Here is a 19,456-nt window from a genome sequence, read left to right as displayed (position 1 = left end):
GATTGACATCTTCATTGTTAGCTCATAAATAATTCCAGTCTCACGGTTGTCTCTGCAGCACAAAAGCTTAGCACCTTATGAGTTTTACATGTTTTATTTGTATTTACACACTTCTGTTTAAATTTTTTGTATTTGTTTTATTTATTAACGACGATTTATTCTTCCGCAGCGCTTCGTGCTTTGTCTCAAATGCCACTTAACTCAGACATTTCTTGGCCAAGTGCATAATGATTTTTGAAGCGTAAATAATTTATGAGCGGAGCGTACTTCAAAATCATTTGAATTCAATCTTTTGTTCGCTGTAATAGATTTGAAGTTTTAGAAATGTATGTATGTATGTACGCACATTTTATTTGGTAAAAAGATCGGCGGTGATGAGCTTTTGGAGTGACTAGAGTTCAAATTCCAACGCTAAAGGGTAATAATGCCTGTTTTCCACTGGATATTAAATGGCAAAAATATTAAGAAATAAAAAATATAATTTTGTTAAGTATTTGGCCGAGCTTCTCCTCCAAATGGTAGGGCCTACAAAACTTTGCCAACTGAAACAAAACTCAATTTCCATTAGGCATTAAATGGCAAAAATGTTTAATGACAAAGTGGGGCATGAAAAAATAATCATGTCATTACAAACAAAAAATAGTCATTCAGTTTATTTCCACATGGTATTTATTTAAATGGCATACATGTTTTGTCATGACTATTATTCTCATAGTTATGGTGCCAAAGTTTGTAATACAAATTTTTGTCATTTAATCCCCAGTGGAAATGCGGCAGTACGTTTTTCCGGTATGACATTTTGTTAATGGAAAATATTTAGTTTTTTTTTTTAATTTCAATGCCTAGTGAAAATTTGGCATAACTAGATCATACCCCAAAATTATGTGCGAGATTCCATTGTAAAATTTGACTTTCGAAAATATTTATCATACAAAGTTCGACTGTTCAGCAAATTTTCGTTTATATATGTCAGGCTTCTTCCAAATAAATATTTGACCAAATACTTCAGCATATGTTTGTACATGTAAATTGACTTTGAACACGATCCTTGTCTTCAGACTCCTACCTTCAACCTTCAAGTCCTACCATAGTGGCCAGATTTTAAACTTTTTTCCAATTAAGCTCATTAAAAACGGCTGTAAGAGGGTTAAAATGTTTGAAAAATTGGAATTTTACTAGAGGTAACGTGAGTTCGCTTTAGTGATAAATGATAAATAATGTATAAATTGGGGTCAGATATAATTCTTGTCTTCAGAGACCTATAGTAAATAAAATTTAGCGAGCATTTTTTCGTGAATAATTGAAAAGTGTAAAGCATCGCTGTTAACAATGGCTGATCGAAGAAAATAACCAAGCCCGTTAATGTCTGATGTAGAGTTGGGCACGGTAATAAATATTTAATCCCGAAATTTAATTTCTAAGTCCCGAACCCGCTCATCCCGACGTTACATAACTAGGTGCATACTTAGCATGCAGTGATGTATAACTTCGTATGTGTATATACATATACATAAGTGCAATGTATTTTCCTAATTTTGGAAATTCGTTTCAGTCGAATGGATAACAACATTGTCGTAAAATTTTTATTTGCTTACATAAAATTTCAATTAACATTTTGATTGTATCATAATTATCTGACTGAGCGCGCATGCTTTGTCTAACATGTACTTACATATGTATATAAGTATTCACACGCTGTTTTTTAGTGTTTTTTCCATTTTATATTGTAAAAATTTTGCAATTGTAACCAAATATGCACTGACTTGTACATACTTTGGCACGTCTTCTATAAGTGTTGCTGACGTTAAGTATTTACTTTAAATATACGTACATAGTTTTTTTAATACGTATACACATATGTAAGGGTGGTCTAATTTTTTCCCAGCCGCCCAAAAAAACCGATCTTCTTATGTTCCGTATACAGTGACTCAAAGAAATTACCACGAGTTAATTTTTTTAATACTCGTAATGCTTTGCGAGCTAAATTTTGTTATTTTGCTATTTTTCTATAAAAGTTTTAAACAGAACCATATAAATCACAGTTTCAAGCCTTTTACAAAATTTAGGAAAACTCAACACATTTTCTTCAAAATTTCTACTTTTTAATGTGAATCTTTAGAACGTTTCTCGTTATGCAGTTTTATAGCCCGTATAATTAATGTCTAATGAAGTGCAAGTTTCAAACGGCTAAATAATCCCACTGATTTTTGAGAATTTTTTTTGTGACGGCTTTTGCGGTGTTTTAAATAACAAGTACTGGTTGATTTATATGTTTTTGGCTAAAGCTTGGGCGAGATTGTTATAGAAACATTACGAATATTTAAAAAGCAATCATCAACTGAGTGACTTGTTTGAGTCACTGTACATTAGTCCCGGGGTGACACGAGAAAACTTCCTAAAACTCGATTTTTCTTTGTATTTTTTTGGACCACCATAATACACATGCATTCATAACTATACACATATACATTCATTTGTATTTGTATTCGTATTTAACATTTGTATATTGTATTCGTATTTAACTATTGTGTTGTTAACAACATGCTGAGAGCTTGATTGAGATCGACATCAATTGATTAACCAAACATTAAAAAACGGCGCATCATTTCAACAATTAAGACAGCTTAAAACAATGAAAACTAAATATAGTATATTTTATAAACTCGGTTTTATCTGTCCCATGATGCATACATATATATACCAAAACTACAGACATACATATGTATGTGTGTACACTCGGGTGGTCCATAAAGAGTAAAGTCGGAATTTTAATGCTCTCACCCCCTAGGATTGTTCTCTATCGAAAAAGTATACCCCTATTTTGTTATTTTGAAATCAAAAAATATCTGGAATTTTCGTAGAAATGGCATAGAATTCTTAAAATCAATAATTTTCGAATGACAAACCCAGGTTATCTGCAGGAGACTTTCAACAATTATACCCAATTGTTTATCTAACCATTTTTTAATACTAACGAATTGCTCCCCCATTGCATTCCTCGGAGTTTTTGAGGGTTTTCGGCGGACCTATAAATTATCGTTAGTATGAAATAATGCTTAAATAAACAATTGGGTATTATTATTGGGAATATTCTGCAGAGAAACAGATCGAAAAATATTAATTTTTAGGAATTTTATACCATAAAAATAAAAAATAGGGGTACATTTCTTTCGGTAGAGAAGAATCCTAGGGGGTTAGAGCATAAAAATTCCGACTTAAGTTTTCCACATGCATTTTTGAACCACCTTAATGTACATATGTACTTGACTGTAGGAAGTTTAGTTTAAATTAGATGTGGACGAGGGCCTAATATTTCCGGACCGGTCCCGAAGGAGTGTTGAACACATATTCGAAAGCCCGCACAAACACGCACAGATAAAAAATCAGTGCTAGTTTTAACAATTCATTTTTTGTTATTTAATTTCAGCTGTTTTGTTTAAAAGTATAGTAAATTTTTTAACAAAAACCGTATAACCCTAGTTGCGAACCTAAAAAGAAACAACAAATTTTTTAAAATTTTAAAGTTTTTAATCAGATTTCAAAGGAAGATTTTTTGCAGTGTAGCACATTAAATTTTGGTATAGCAGTGCAAAGCAGCTAAAACTTATCGTTGATTTTTGGCAATTTTTTTTTTGTTTCTTCCATACAAAGTATGCAATTTTAGACCTTTGCTTGGAATTTTTTAAACATCCACCTTATAGCTCACCCCGTTCGACCACAAATTATTTCAATACCTGCAAACCCCTTTTAATGGCATACAACTGACTTGTGCAAATCGCTTGGTTAATCTTTTCGTCCAGAAGTTTTTGTTCTACATTGTTGGTATTATGGATTCATCAGAAGAATGGCAAACGGTTTGATCTAATTTTGTTACTATGTATTCGAGTAGGAGAATATGAAAGACAGTGAATTTACTTTTATGTGACTTAATAAAAAGTAAATAATTACTTGTTTGGCGTTCTACTATGTGGTCATATACTCGCGTGTAGATACATACGTACATGTTAAAACTCCATGCATAAATTGAAAACCTGATAAAAAAATTGCCAAGTCACGACTTTTCGTATTTATTTGCTAAGCAACTCTGTTTTTGATGATTTTATTTAAATATTCATCAACTTTTGTTTATTGCTTGTTGAAAGGTAATTTTTATGTGGGCTCAAGAGCCACTGAAGCATTGGAAAAGTCAGCGAAATTGAATATGGCTTGCTCGTGCTATAATGGAGTATAATTTTTAGACACCAAAAATATGCTTAAAAAAAAAAAAAATAAATAAATATTTAAAATACGGTAACGGAAAAGAGTATAGGCACAGATACTTTTTAATAAAAATGTAGGCATGGTTTTTTATTGTAACCTTTTTTTGCCTATTTAAAAAATATGTAAATATCGTACTCCGATAAATAACGTTAAAATTCTAAACTTTGTGCAAATCACAAGAAAATTTAATAAATTTGCATACAAATTTACAGCTTTCCAATAACGTTTTTTCAGAATTTTTTGTAGCCTATTAAATTTGAGTATAATAAAGTGGAAGTTGGCAGCAGTTAAGACAGATTTTTGGCAATTTTTTTGCTTCGAAATTTTCGAAGGCTTTGAAGTGATGCTAAAAACCTTGTTATTAGAATTGAAATAAAAAGATAAACAAACACTTGATTTCCTACTACTGTAGACAAATTCCAGAGAGACTTTTATGGGTTGCCTTTTGCGCCGCTAAAGGTTTTGTTTTTTTTTGAACTGACTGCGGAATTCATTAAAGCGTCATTATTGTCACACCGATAAATTAAGTTTGCATTTTATTTCATACCTAATTGCGAGGAGCTTCTTTGTTATTGACTATTTTTATACAAATGACGTGCAATGTGGTATTTGTTTAGAAATAAACTGAGTACCCCGTTCTATGAAAAATTAAATTTTTTCCTAATGCAATGATAAAACTGTGAGCCAAGCAATTTCAAGATGTATGCGCTACATAGGTACATACATACATATAAACGTGGGTATACATATGTACCTATGCGCGTATATTATAGCACCGATGCCATTTTATCTATGTAGTTAATAGTTTATTTAAATTCACTAGCGTTAATTTGACTTGCGGTAAATCGCTTTGTATGCGTTAGTCGCCAGCCACTTCAGTTGCTTTGAAGCGATTGTCGCCTCAAATATTAAATCATTTCTACATTTAAATTTAGACACAAAATATATGTAGAAATGCATGCCGTAGTGCTCTAAATAAATAAAATAAAAAATTAACAAGCAGTCACATACCCAAATAAATTAATAAATCAGCGAGCGCTTGAATGCTGATAATTGGCAAACAAATTCAAATAATATTTACTTATCTATACACTGACAACGTTGCGCTTGTTTAGTTGAAAGAGGAGAACAAGTTTGGAGGTTAAAGTTCGGCGCAGGCAATACATTTTTAAAATGATGTTTTTAGTATTTGATTAAGAGCTCTGTCTATCTCTCTCTCTCTATGCGGCATAGCTCATAGATTTTTTATGGGGTACGGTAACCTATTAGATTAAATAGATTTGGAATAAATGAAGCAGTGTATGTCGTTAATGTGCGAAGATTTCGAATTTCAAAAAATATTTTTAACTGAACCGTGTTTATAAAATAAGCAAATATAGCTAAATTACGCTTATTAGCGCTCAATGCTAAAGGCCGCCAAACACGCTTTTGATACTGTTTTTTTTTAAAGCTTTTAACACCAGCTGTTTTAGCTTTTTTCAGTGCATTTAAAAATATCCATCCGCCCCAAAGTTTTTGTCAAAATTGTAATAAATCAACATCGTTTGAATTAGCAGCTCAGTTGCCATGTACGGAGAAAAGCAATGCTAATGATTTGCCTTGTGTGAAAAATTGCATAGCCAATTAATATTAAAAATCAATTCAACCAAAATTTGTCTGTGTATAACCAATTAACTGAAAATCAAAAGTTTAGGCAGAAAAAATGGATATTGGTAATTTTACAATGTGGTTTGTACAACTTTCACTGTACGTTTTGGGCGACAAAGGCTTCGATGCGAATGCTATCGTAATCGGAGGCAAATTCAAAGAAGCAGCTTCGCACTCCCTACAGAGTGTTCTAAACACAGTCGCTGACTTGTGTGGTCTTAATATACCAATTCTTAAGCCGGAAGGAAACGTAGTCTTTACCCGGAAATGGAAAAAGGGAAGAGAAAAGGGAAAAGTTCTGTTAAGGTACAAATTAAAAAAAAAGGGAAATATTTAGGAGTAACCTTTAATATATAATTTTGCATGCTTGGGCTGAGAGAAGCATTCTAAATGTAAGCCCAGATAAGATAGAACTTAGTCTATTTATGAAAAATTAAATCAAAATACCATAATACCATCCACTGTGCGCTGCTTCTCAACGGAAGCACTGTTAATTGTTGGACCGCCTTTAGAAAGTAATCGACCAGACGCGGCAGTTTAAGCCCTTAGGAGAAGCAATTTGCTCCATCAGAACAGGGCAGGACCGATGACTCGCCAGAAGCTGCGGCAAATAAGTATTTTGCGAAATCGTTGCATCAAGGGTGTTTTATGAAAACCTACTGTCTTCATTTGTTTTTTGCAATACATAGGTATAAGGGCAGAGATTTTATGGAACTACTTTCAAAATCGCAGGAAGTTATACAAAAAAATTGTCCAGATTTGACCTGATAAATTCATAACAGTGCAGCAGTTCACGATTGGCATAGCAATCGGAGGTCGAAAAAATTTTATTTTTCAAAATTTTAAATCAAATGAAAAGTAAAGTAATTATGGCCAGTGCCCTTGGTTGTGCATTGTTATTACTTTTATCAATAATCGCTCAAAAATTTAGCTTATATGCAAATATTTCGAACATTGCGAAATAATAACAATACGCAGTGACCCCTAAGCTACGATAATTATTTTCGGTTATACAAAATCACGTTGGCGAAAAATGTGGTATGTATAACACACCTCCATATCCAAATGTGTTCTTAAAGTTCAAATTGAATATACAAACGTGTGTACATACATATGTACACTGGCGATCAAAACTGATGAATGCTGATTTTTTTTTGACGACCATTCACAATGTTTTTTACAAGCTTTTATTATTTTCACCCGTATGTAATCAAAATCTTGGTGCGGGATTGGTTTTTTATTTTTCCTTAACCACTAATAAAAGCTTGTCCTTTAACAATTTTTTTAATTAGGTACATGTTACAAAAATATTGTTTATGCTTTAACCATAACCATAATAATTAACGTACCCAAAAAATTCTAAAAATTCAGATTAAAAAGTTTAATTTTTTATGAAAATTTTTGAATTTTCCAAAATTTTTTATGTTTTAAACTTTGATTAATCTTATCGAGGTTATGGCATTTTTTTTTATAAAAAATTAACAAAGAAATGTTGACTTCAAAAATATATGAAATATTAAAAAAAAAGTACCATTCTCTCAGTTTTGAGCGCCAGTGTATCTAGCTACGTATTTAATAACACTTACCTGCATATTTATGTACAAAGGTATGTATGTACATTGAAACTTGAGGAATGTATATAATATTGAACAAACACTCTGAAAAACGATCGCCACGCTATGCTTGCGGCCAAAACAAAAAAACTCAAAGTGAAGTGCAATGACAATAGTCAAACAAACAAACACGTTGTAGTCAGTGGTGATGAAGTAGATACATTTATATGAATATAAGCGGGTTTACGCCAATCGAAAAAAACGCGCTTTCGGAAAGATGACGTCACCTTAGCTATAACAAACGTACGTCAGTTAACTGGTTGATAAGCCGGCTGAAGCTTGCAAAGCTAACGCCATGAAATGAAGGAATGTGTAAAAAGACCTAATCAACCAAATGAATTTATATGTACGTGTGGATGCAGTATGTAGATAGAAAAAAAAAAAGAATTTATAAATTCACATGTAAACAAATATTGCTTGAAAATATCTTATTTAATTGTAAGAAGATTCAACAAATTAACGAAACAAGATTGATGGTCGTTTGGACTATCTCAGTAAAAATGCTGAGCAATTATTATTATTTTTTTTTCAACAGACTATTCGTCAATACTTATCTCAGAAAATTGTTTGGTAACAATAAGTGAGCTAATGGGGGAGTACTGACTGCGATCGCCAAGTGGGTCTACAAGAACATAATAGGACATTAATATTTAACATTTACTATTCAATAGATATTTCAAGCAAGTTGATATGCCCGCACCCCAAGGGAGCATTATCGAGGCAGACAATATAAGCTCAAGCAGCTCCACGGAAGAGCAGTTGAGCAATTGTCAAAAATTTGCTTTTTAATCAAAAAGTTGTTTATTGAAACTACCTTCTTTTTATTGTATCATGGACATTTAATTTGTTATTGGATGTAAGAAATATGTACCTATTTTGCTGTTTTTTAGAAAAAACCAATCAAACATGTGAAAACTTTTAGCACAAAAATTTGTTTATTTAGCTGTTTTTAGCTCTTGTTTTGGTCATTTAGTTAGATCACTGAAACAATTCTGGCAACACTGGACAAACATCATTCAGATTATTAAGTAATGATATCAGTTTGGGATCTGTATCTCAATTCGTCATCAGAAAGTATTCTATTCGCTCATACCCAACACACAAGACCTCAAACAAACATTTTAAGATCCGATTTCACAAGTAAACTTCTCTGAAAAATGATTTCAATAGTGGAAGAATTCAAAATTTTATATAGTTACATATCTATCGGCTTGTGCCGGTGTGATTAATTTTTATGACCGCATAGGTAAAAAATTTTCACAATAGTTATTAGCAGGGAACGGGTTTTATGGAAATTGCCTTTTTTTCTGCTAAAGAGATAAAGTATATTCGATTAAGAATGTCCACGATTTAGCTTTCCCTGATTCCATATATACACATTTGATGTTGCCTTTTTTTGCCTTTTTTAAGATATTTGCCTTTTTTTGCCTTNGGAAACTCGAAAAGATAAAATAGTCAAAGATTAAAAGTACAAATTTTTCATATAATGAAATTAGTTCATAGTTTTTCTCTTTTTACTTTTAATATAAACATTTCTAAAATAAATATATTTTTTGATTGTTCTTCGTATTTTCTGTCTTTTTTTAGTGCCTTATTTTGCTTTTTTTGCAATACCTTTTTTTTGCCTTTTCCTGCCTTTTTCGCTATTTTGTTTTGCCTTTTTTTGCCTTTTTCCCGATACCTAGTGCCTTTTCCTGCCTTTTTCGCTATTTTATTTTGCCTTTTCCAGCCTGTTTCGTTACTTTATTTTGCCTTTTATATAGGTTTTTAGGTCCTAAAAATCCGTTCCCTGGTTATTAGCAATTAAATTTCGTGCCGATTTGCATGTTAAATTAAATACCTAGAGATAGAGTAGGATTTTTATTTTTTAAGCTAAGAAATGTTTTATGACATTGTATGTTGTATGTAGTCATAGGAGTACGCACCGAAATCTATATATAATATACATATATATGTACATTAGCGTGGACCGAAAATCCGCTTTTTCAGAATTTTGATTGGTAATAGTAAAAATATGGTTCATTATGCTCTAAAAAAATCTGTGTGAAAGATGAAAACTGTTGGTCAATATCTTAGGCTCGCCCAAGTCCATCAAAGTTCAATGTGCTCAAAAAATAAAAATTAATAAATAAATTAATTAACACATTTTTTTAATAAAATTTAAATTACCTTTGAAAGTAGTCCACATAATTTGGTATATGAACCTTTTTTGTAGAGAATCGAAATAAGCTAAGAATTTTGTTTAGAGCATAATGCACCATATTTTTGCTATAACCAAACAAAATTCTAAAAAAAAGGGGATTTTCGGCCCACGCTAATGTACATATTTAGTATCCACTCGTGCTCGCTGTTATCGTAAAATAACCAACTCAAAATCAGCGTGGGTCGGTGCTTGCTATGTTTTTATTTGGGGAGCGTCGGCTTTAATTGATGATAATTGCGCGCTGATAGCGTATAAAATTTTACTAATTATATTCAGCATGAAAATTATACAGATTTAAGCTTAAAACCTATATGTGTAAGGGAGTGCAAACCAATATCAATTATATCAATTTGAACGCAATACAAGCGCCCCCAGTTATGAAAGAATTTTCGTACATTTTTCGTGTGTTTTATCTCCCGATGTGATAATTTTGGCCAACTAATTAAAAGGCTAATCATGGTTTTGTGCATTTTTCGTGGAATTGTGGTTATTATTTGTCTAGTTTCATTAAGAGGCATATAAATATGTACGTATGTATGTAACTTGGTATGTACATATAAATTTACATTCCGTTTTGTTGCCGGTTTCTCACGACAACTGTGTAAATAACAAAATAGCTGCCTGCAGTTTTGCTTGGAGTTTTATCGAAAATGAATAAACGGCACATTATGTCTTCTAAGATTACTTCAGGACATATTTATAGTCAATACATTTTTTAAAGAAAAAAATCGCATAAATTAAATTTAAAAAAATATTAAAATATGAAGAAATTGTTTAGAAATCATATAACATTAATTTCTGTACGACTTTATGGCACTTTCTAGAGTCGAAGGGCATGGAAGTAAACTGAAAAACTACTGTTTATTTGCCATTATCTAATAAATGATGAATGCCTTATATTTCGAGATGTTACTTAAATGCCCATTCCTCAGAAAATTTAATTTTAAAAGAGCTATTCGAATTGAACGATGTACAAAGATTAACCCCAACAAAGGTGTTACAAAAACATTTCGAATATATATATGTCAATTTATAAGTAAATATAATAGCCCAGCAAATACAATATTTTTAAATTTTTTTCGCAGTTTTTCAACTTTGGCCGATGTTTTTCCGCACTAATTTATACAGCAACTATACTGACACCGATTTAAAAATTACGTTCAATACGAGTAAAAGAATATTTCATTTCAAAAATCGAGTTATTTTGGAGTGTCGCACAGTGTTATACTTTTTTAAATTTTTGGGCACAACAAGAGAATTTAACTCAATTTATGAAGGAGAGCATTAGTACGTACATACTTATAAGAAATAATATATCGATGGCTGAGTGGTAGGTCAACCAATCTCGGCAGCCAGTTCTAAAACGCCCTATCTCAGAAAACGTTTCAAGAACGCTCTATTTCAAAGTGCAATTTTTCGAATAACTCTAAAATCGGTTTTGAATAAATTTTGAAGTTGCTAGAAAATCACGTGGATTTTTGGCATTTTTTTTTAGGGGAAGGTCTTACTAATTTTTTCCAAAAAATAACTATCGAAACTGCGTGAAAAAATTGCAAAAAACTAACATGATTTTCTAGCAGCTTCAAACTGGCAGTTTGTTAGACTCAAATTGAATGCGCTATAAAACTGCATACTTCGAATTTTTAAAAAAAAAACTGAATAGAAAGCTGCAAATTAGTATGGAAATTTATTGAATATTCTTGAGATTTCAACAAAGTTTAGGGATTTTGTCAATGTTATTGTGGCTTATTAATATATATATATTTGTTTTTAATATTGTTATTGAGCTTTGTACCACGATTATAATTATTAGGATGGGATCAAAAATAAATTAGAATAAAAAACTTTGCATATATTGCTAAAAATTCTCTGTGCCCAATACTTTTGTTGGCACTGTATGCTTGTTTTATCACGTACGAATGGTATGTTGAATAACCAATAATTGATGACAAACCCCCAGGGGAACTACATTCTAAAGAGGCTTCGATTCAAAGCTTACTGCGAAGAAAGTAAATGTACGCGTAAATAGTTTGTCCACATTAAATACAAATTTATGGCAAACTGCGATGGAAGATAAGGCATTTTCTAGTAGTCAGTTCGCCATAACTAATACATACATACATATACATATGTAGGTATTTAAAAATGACCTATCAAGAATGTATATGGTAAATATGTATGCAAGAGAATCTAGATAAAGTTGCGCTTGTGCATATATACATAAATAAATACAATAGGGGTATTCCCGATCCGGTGCATACTGTCTAGCATGGTGCATAAATAGCATAAATAGCATGATTGGATAGTTTTGTTGTTCTTTGAACACATGAAACAAAAACAAAATTATCGAATAATACTTTTTATGCAATCTATGCACCATGTTAGACAGTATGCACCGGATCGTGAATACCCCTAATATAATCGTGCACATAATTGCATATCTAACCAAACAAACACATACATACATACATATGTGGCATAAATGTATGCCCCTTGCAATTATCTTATGCACTGCACATTGCACACAATACGTAATTTTAATAAAGTCATTCATTCATTTTGCGACAGGCAGGCTGCATCAAATATTGCTTTTCGATTTAAATACCTCAACAGGCTGCCCATAAGCAACTCAAAAGCCAGCAGTTTTATGCACATAACCAATACATATTGCATACATACATACGTGTTTGTGCATACTGTTGAATGCAAGCATTCAAATACCCAGCAGGAAATGTACTTCTCTTAACAAGAGATAGCCCAGAGATGAAATAGAATGCGACGTATGCATAAACCCTAGGAAAATCTGCTATCGTCTATATCTTTTTTCTATCAGCGCTTATCAGATTTCGCTGAATTCGGTCGAAGGATTTCATACTTACATGCAATAATATGCAAGAATAGTAGACATATTGTCTATACTTTAAATTTCAGCCGGCTTACGAGCATACGTGATTCTTCGAATATTCTATCGTTAAGAAACATTTCCAGTTAGACCTTTACTAGGACTACTCCCCTACGATCTTAGCAAATACATCACATCGCTTCTCTCTGCCCATTCGTCCACTCACACATACAGCTAGGCTGCTCCAAATAATTTAATAGTAGGAGGAACATTTATAAATCCATTATCTCAATTGTCGTTTGTCGTTTTATAACATTTTATCATCATAATTTAAATGAGTGTGTGCATATACACATATAAAATGGCCAGCATAACTGTAATTTGCATAGAACAAACTCTATGACTCTACTGGTTTCAAGCCATGTACACTGTAGATTCTATAGGCATTCAGTCACTGCGCCTCACTGCCCTCCTCCTCGGGCTCCAGTGCATACCACCGTGATCTATGAGTATTTGCATTGTGACAGAAGGAGGCAGATCAGAGGGGTAGGGTGTTAAGCTTTGCCTATAGGCATAAATCTACATTGCTATATTCCAACACACACCCCTATCAATTTGTTGTTTACTTTGTATTTGACGCTTAATACACAATGCAAAATTGCAAGGCAAATAGTACATGAGTGCTTTGCGGCGACAGACTGAAAGCGACTTGCGGATTTTCTATATTTGCTGTGAGTTTGAAGAGTATGAGCAAAAATTTGTTCAAGTATTTGCACATAAAATTATGCGGACTAACACCGATTTAATTGGGAAAAATTAAGCTTTAAGGCCTAAGTAATATTAAATGCATATTTGAGCGATTAGCGCATTGAAACCTTGACTTAAATTCTTGCCTGCAGAAATAAACAGAAGGTGAGCTCATTTCAAAGAGGCATTGACAGAACGTTCCTATATTGAAACCAGCTTCGTAGGTCAATAGCTTCCTACGACAATGTCAAGAGTCCTAATTTATCAAGAGTTGTGCCAAAAACCTTTCTGTAGATACCCTGTAGTCAAATGAACTAGTTGTAAACTAACCCACAACTAATATGAATCGCATGCCCAACTAGTCAGCCAACTATCTTTTTTCCATGCAATCAACTGGTATTTTTAACATGGGGATGTCCTACGAAATGGCAATTGTCAGATTTCGGTCACAAATATACCAGTCTCATACTAGTTCAGAATAGACAGAAAAATACTAGTCTAATTATGGACCAAAACCACTACTTTGGGAGTCAAAAAATAAAATGAATTCATGAATATACAATAAAAAACATTTAAGTACACTTTTTTATTTTACATATTTTTATTTAGCAGCCTTAGATTTGCCAATAATTATTGTTAATTTTTTTGAGTATTAATTAAAAGAAAAAATAAATACATAGATATTTCAATTTCCAATATCCAATACTCCTCATTTTAAGAATATCAACGAATTTACTAAACTCAGTAAATTCAACAGACGACTTCTCGGTAACAAATAAAGATTTTTTTAAGCATTAAAATGAATTTTGAAGGGGAGGAGTAGTGCAGCTCAAATGTGTCCAAAAACAGTGATTTTTGCACTTTTAGGTTAGAATATCCCGAAAACCTGACGTGATCTGGGGTCAGATTCGAATTCAGCACGTCAAAGACCTTCGGAAAAGTATAGTCCGATTCTTGGTTAAAAAACCTTGTTGGCCTGTGTAATTCAAGCAGTTATTAAATATTCTTCATTTTTGTCCATAGTTTGGCTTATTGATGATAATAGAAATTAATCAAATAATTATATTAATCGTGTAATAAACAAAATAAAAAATAATTGAAAATGATCAAAAATAACAAAATAACAGGTCTGGTATAATTGAATACGCACTCAATTTAACGGTTTACGATATACCCAAAAAAAAGTTATATTATTTTGTGTACTTTATTGTATTAAACTGTCGAAGTCAAATAATACAGGGTGTGAATAAATCGTTTGTACTTGGTACAACTCTGGTCATTTTCGAACTAGTTCGGTTTCTGTTAGGAAATTATAGTTGTAAACTAGTATTTTTCCTGACTAGTTTGGGATTTCACTGCAGGGTAATGGCTATCAAGACCTTCAATAAGGTAAACTTTTCTGTTCTTTTAGTTAATTAAAAGACTGTGATCCCATGTACAATTGAGTGAAAGTAAATGCGAATATTTCTGAATAAAGGATTCAGAAAGAGCAGTGATTAGCTGATAGCTCATAAAAAGAGTTAAATGACAGATAAGTATTTTTTAAAGACACGAACAGGAAGGTCAAAGTAGAGAAGAGAAATGAATGAACAGAACTGCCAGTGATTGGGTATGTTTCCTCCAAGGATACTTATAGTCTGAAAACGTGCCAGCTGCCACTGAACAAAGGAGAAACAAACATTCTTGCCGAATACTGCATCTAATAGTAATATCTCCCGACTTTTTCACTCAGCCAATGCGACAGCATCGCATCTTCTTGTCGAATGCGATGCGGTGGTCACCAGAAGTCTTGAGAGAAGTTTTGACTCAATGCGATCACAAAAAGATAACGTTCACGCTCCAGAACTAAGAATACGAAATGCAGGCCTGTCTTTACACCGTTTGGTCTTTTAAATGTTTTGTTAAAAGAAAAAAATCAAACGAGAGCTAGGTCTTAGTTTGAAATGGACGGACAAACGCAACGAATGGACAAGGAGATGAACGAAGGCAACAAGAGAAATGTCTTGCTACCTATGGTCTATAAATAGAAAATTATAAATATGTAGTTAGTTAAATATTTAACGGATGTACATAATGGCGAGCTTATACTGGATACGAATGCTCTGGCTCTGAAAACTCTGAATACGTGCGCGAAAAAAGCTGAAAAGAATTCTTCTTTCTGTAATACTTATTACCACCGGCCTTATCTCTCGGCGCAAGCTAGTCAATATTCCTAGATCCTGAAGGGTTTGCAAAGGCAAATAGCTCTCTATAACCTCCTGTAGTTGTATCTCACGGATAAAACGGCGGATACTGCAGTGGACTAAGTGGAAACTAAGATTACCTGAAGCTTTCTTTTAATTTTAATTTGAACTTTCATTTTACTTTTTACCAGATCCACCGAAGCGAACCCCGTAGCTTCGCGTATGCCACATAAAAGTTCTAAGCTATTTTAAAGATAGGGGAATAGATATATTTAATCGATACCTGGAACCCTTTTAAGACAAAACTTCAACAGCACGACTTTTTCTCAACGAATCGCATTTCGCATTCATGCACTGGCGTACAATTTCACCTGACTTTATTCGTAGTATCATTTATTATCAAGTTGTAAAAAAGTGAAACAAATACCTGCAAGTAGCAGTTCAATACGTAACCATACATGCATGAATGTAGTATATATTTTAAAACGCAATCACGCAACATCACCCATAATGTTTTCCACCAAAAATTCCCACTAGCTTTTTTATAATTATTCCATTAAGGCAATTTGTATGCATTTATGCGATGCGCAGTTCCCGTTCGTGATATTGTTTGCTTGCAAATACGTATTCGAGTATCTAGCTGTGGGATATATTTTCTTTCTAAAACTCCCATAATAATTTTAATCTCTTTTTTTATAATTTTCTGTTGAATTATTTTGCTTATGCATAAAAGACAAATTGTTAAAACCTGTGAAATGCAGATGTAAGTCTATATATAGCCTGACCTATTGAACTACATTGTTTTGGCAATTGCGTGCATTGAAAGCATAAAATATGTATACAATTTGTAGTGAGAGGACAAGGCTCGAAAATAAAAGCATTTACATAGGTAACAACATTTGATTAATGAAACAGAGATACATACATATGTGCGAAAAATTTTAATAGGAAAGTGTATGAAAATATGTAATGAAAGTGAATAATAATCAATGCGAAACAGGCGGCAACCGTTTATTAAACTTTGAGGGCCATACGAAGTAGTTACGAAAAATATCTTTCACGTCAGCTATGAGTCTTTGAAAGTAGAAGCCACTATCAGTCCATCAAAACAATTTATTATTTTTTTAACAGATGAAGAAGCACACGCAAGCTTTCTCACATAATAAAAACTTTCTAAGATCATTACTGATATATGGACCTGCATATGCAGATCAGTGATGCTCGGAGATATGTAGCTTCTATTTAAATAAAATCGACTGCCCCCGGGCGCTGTTTTGAGTATCACTTACGTCGATAGACCAGTTACGATCAGCGTTCGGACTTTCCTACGAAACTCATATACAGTTTCAAGAGAGAATTCTTGACGCTATTTCAGTTTAAAGCTTAGAACCCAGCTCTCAAAAAAAAAAATGAAAAGACATATTTTTCATTATTTCTGTTGCTTAAAAAAGGACTTTGCTTTTGTTGTAAATTTTCTGGAAGAAATAAATATACGAGCATTTTTTTGAGAGTTGCAAACTGATTTAAAAAATTTTGGTAGAGGGAAATTTCTTTTTCGTTTCTTGTGCGTCACTTTATATGAATCTTTAATTTTTCTTGAGAGCTGGAAACAGCCCTTAAAGAGATCAGTAGTGAAATTTTCTTTTTTGTTATTCATAAAAAATTTTAAAATTTTTGATTTGCATGAAAGCGACAATAAAAAATGCAAATCAACAATGGGAATTTGGCTTTTACTCCGATTTTATGAGCGAATTACTCCTGAGTCGAGAGTCGGTAGTCCGAGTCACAACTCAAACATAGGCCGCGCGGGAATCTTTTTAAAGTTTTCAGTTAAAAAAGAAAAAATCAAGCAAAACAAAGAAAGAAATTCAAAAAAGTCCATTATGAGAACTATAAAAACATCCTCTTTACACGGAGATTTTTCCATAATAACATTATTTTAATTAGGTTGTAAACATAAGATTTTCGTTTAGATAAAAATGAAGGAAAATTTTCATTTCTCACAAACTCAACAATTTTTTTTTTTAAATTTGTTTGATTTTACAATTTTTGCTTCATTTTTATCTAAAAAAATTTTATTTTTAAAACTTATTTATTTTGAAAAAAAAACACAAGTGTATCATACAACTTTTTAATAAACAAAATCCACTTACCCGATTTGTATTCGTTACATTGACGATTTATTGATGTTGTGACCGCTGAGATTTAATGAAGGCCAAATTTGTTGTTAGAGTACCTGAAAAGAATTTTAAAAGAATTTTGAAATTAAGTACACATTTTAATAATCTAGAGACTATTTTATTTGCCGGCAAAGAAACCTAATTTTTCGCCTTTTATTGTTTAAGGCAAAACCTTATCTAGTATAAGTATTAAAGTCTCAAGTAATTCAAAAAGTACCGAAAAACTTATAAAGAACTGAAAATAATCTAAAGTGTCCCGAAACAAACTGCGAACGCTGCTAAAAATTACAAAACAATTTGAAAATCCTAGAAAAGTATACGAAAAATCAAGAAACGCCTAAAAATTCAAGTTGCGGATGTTTTCCGCAAAAAAGATATCAAAACGTGTTTTCAAAGGCATGACGAAATTGTGCTCTACAATGAGATAGGATCCTCATAGTACCTAAAATAAGCGATATTGTCTTGGCGCTTTATTACTTAAAGTACACGATGCAGAAAATGTATTCTATCATTTTTGAATATGTATGGCTTTTCAATTCGAAATCTAAAACTTACTCCCATTTACAATGTGTGAATAATAAAATAGACAAGGTTACAAAACACAGTAAAATCCACTGTACAAAAGTAGCAATTGACTGGCGCTTAATTAGCATTAGAATTGACACTTTGATTTTTTTATGTAGATACAAATATTATATACATACGTATATATATGTATATACATTTTTTTTTTGGAGCGCAGGTGTTGAAAACATTAAAAAGCTACAATGCCTGCGTACGACTAAATGGAGGGTATTTCCAGTTGGTTTTAGGTTCTTCATTACAACAGTTTTTTTTACTTATTCACGGGTATACTTGTAGGTAATAGTTGTACCCAAAGTATGTATAGAAATGTAAGGCAATGCTTTTTTGCGAAATAATCGTATGCGCTTATCTGATTTGAATGCTAATTAAAACTAAATTACAAAATTAAAAGTTCAGGCGATAAATCTAGCACGTGTGTAATGATTTAACATAGGCAAGTGTCATAATATTTATTCGATTTGATTTTGGGCAATGCTTCAGTTTATAGAAAAAGTGTATTTCATTAAGTCTTCAAAAAAAAAAAAAAAAAACAATCGCAATGAAAAGTTATTGGTAAGAGAGTATTTTACTCTTTGAGGTATTTTTGCAAGGCAATTTTGAAAACAGTTTTTTAGGTCGAAATTAGGGGTCTCCTTTTAGCATTTTTCAGGTGACACCTACATATATATATTAGACTGCATCACTCCCCATACAAAAAAAATCGGTACTATTTTTCCATTGGTATTATAAAATCTATTATATTTTAAGACGTCCACCAAAATATTTCGAAAAAATATTAAGATTTAAGTGAGCTGGACCAGATTTAAAATACCTCCAAAAATGGAGTTTTTTATGAATAAAAATAGTTTCTTAAAATTTTTTTTTTAAAAAATCCCCTCAAATGACAAAACGGTTTAAGCTTAAAAAATTTGCATAAAAATATTTTTAAAAAATTAAAAAAAAAATTTGAACGGAATCGTAATGATGAGATTTTTGATGCTGCTTTTTAACTTTTTTAAAGATTGGTATAAGAAAAACTTGAATAACTGAGCCTAAACTCTTCTGATTTAGACTTAAGAGGTGTCGGTGGAAAGGTATTTTCTCACCCTTTTTATTTCTTTGCCAATAAGCTCATTCAAAGGATGAAAGAGAAAGGTAGGATGAATGAACGTCATTCAAAGTTGAATTAAGATGTGTTGGTATTTGAAAAAAAAAAA

General features: G+C 32.1%; 1 protein-coding gene and 1 long non-coding RNA gene across 3 annotated transcripts in view; one reads left to right on the top strand and one right to left on the bottom strand.

Annotated features, from left to right (window-relative positions):
- LOC108368557 (uncharacterized) overlaps positions 1 to 17,734 on the bottom strand; it is a 42,853-nt gene extending 25,119 nt beyond the window's left edge. Inside the window, exon 1 of the long non-coding RNA XR_001848392.1 lies at positions 17,649 to 17,734. This is a non-coding gene — a long non-coding RNA (uncharacterized LOC108368557). The remainder of the gene's footprint in view (positions 1 to 17,648) is intronic.
- The window catches only part of LOC108368555 (rho guanine nucleotide exchange factor 25), a 35,420-nt gene that overhangs the window by 12,607 nt on the left and 3,357 nt on the right, over positions 1 to 19,456 (top strand). The gene's annotated exons all lie outside the window — the stretch shown is intronic.

This window comes from Rhagoletis zephyria, unplaced genomic scaffold (assembly GCF_001687245.7).
Source record: "Rhagoletis zephyria isolate East Lansing unplaced genomic scaffold, Rhagoletis_zephyria_1.1 Rzeph_scaffold_03181, whole genome shotgun sequence".
In the NCBI taxonomy this organism is placed as follows: domain Eukaryota; kingdom Metazoa; phylum Arthropoda; class Insecta; order Diptera; family Tephritidae; genus Rhagoletis; species Rhagoletis zephyria.
This window is presented reverse-complemented; position numbering and strand designations above follow the sequence as displayed.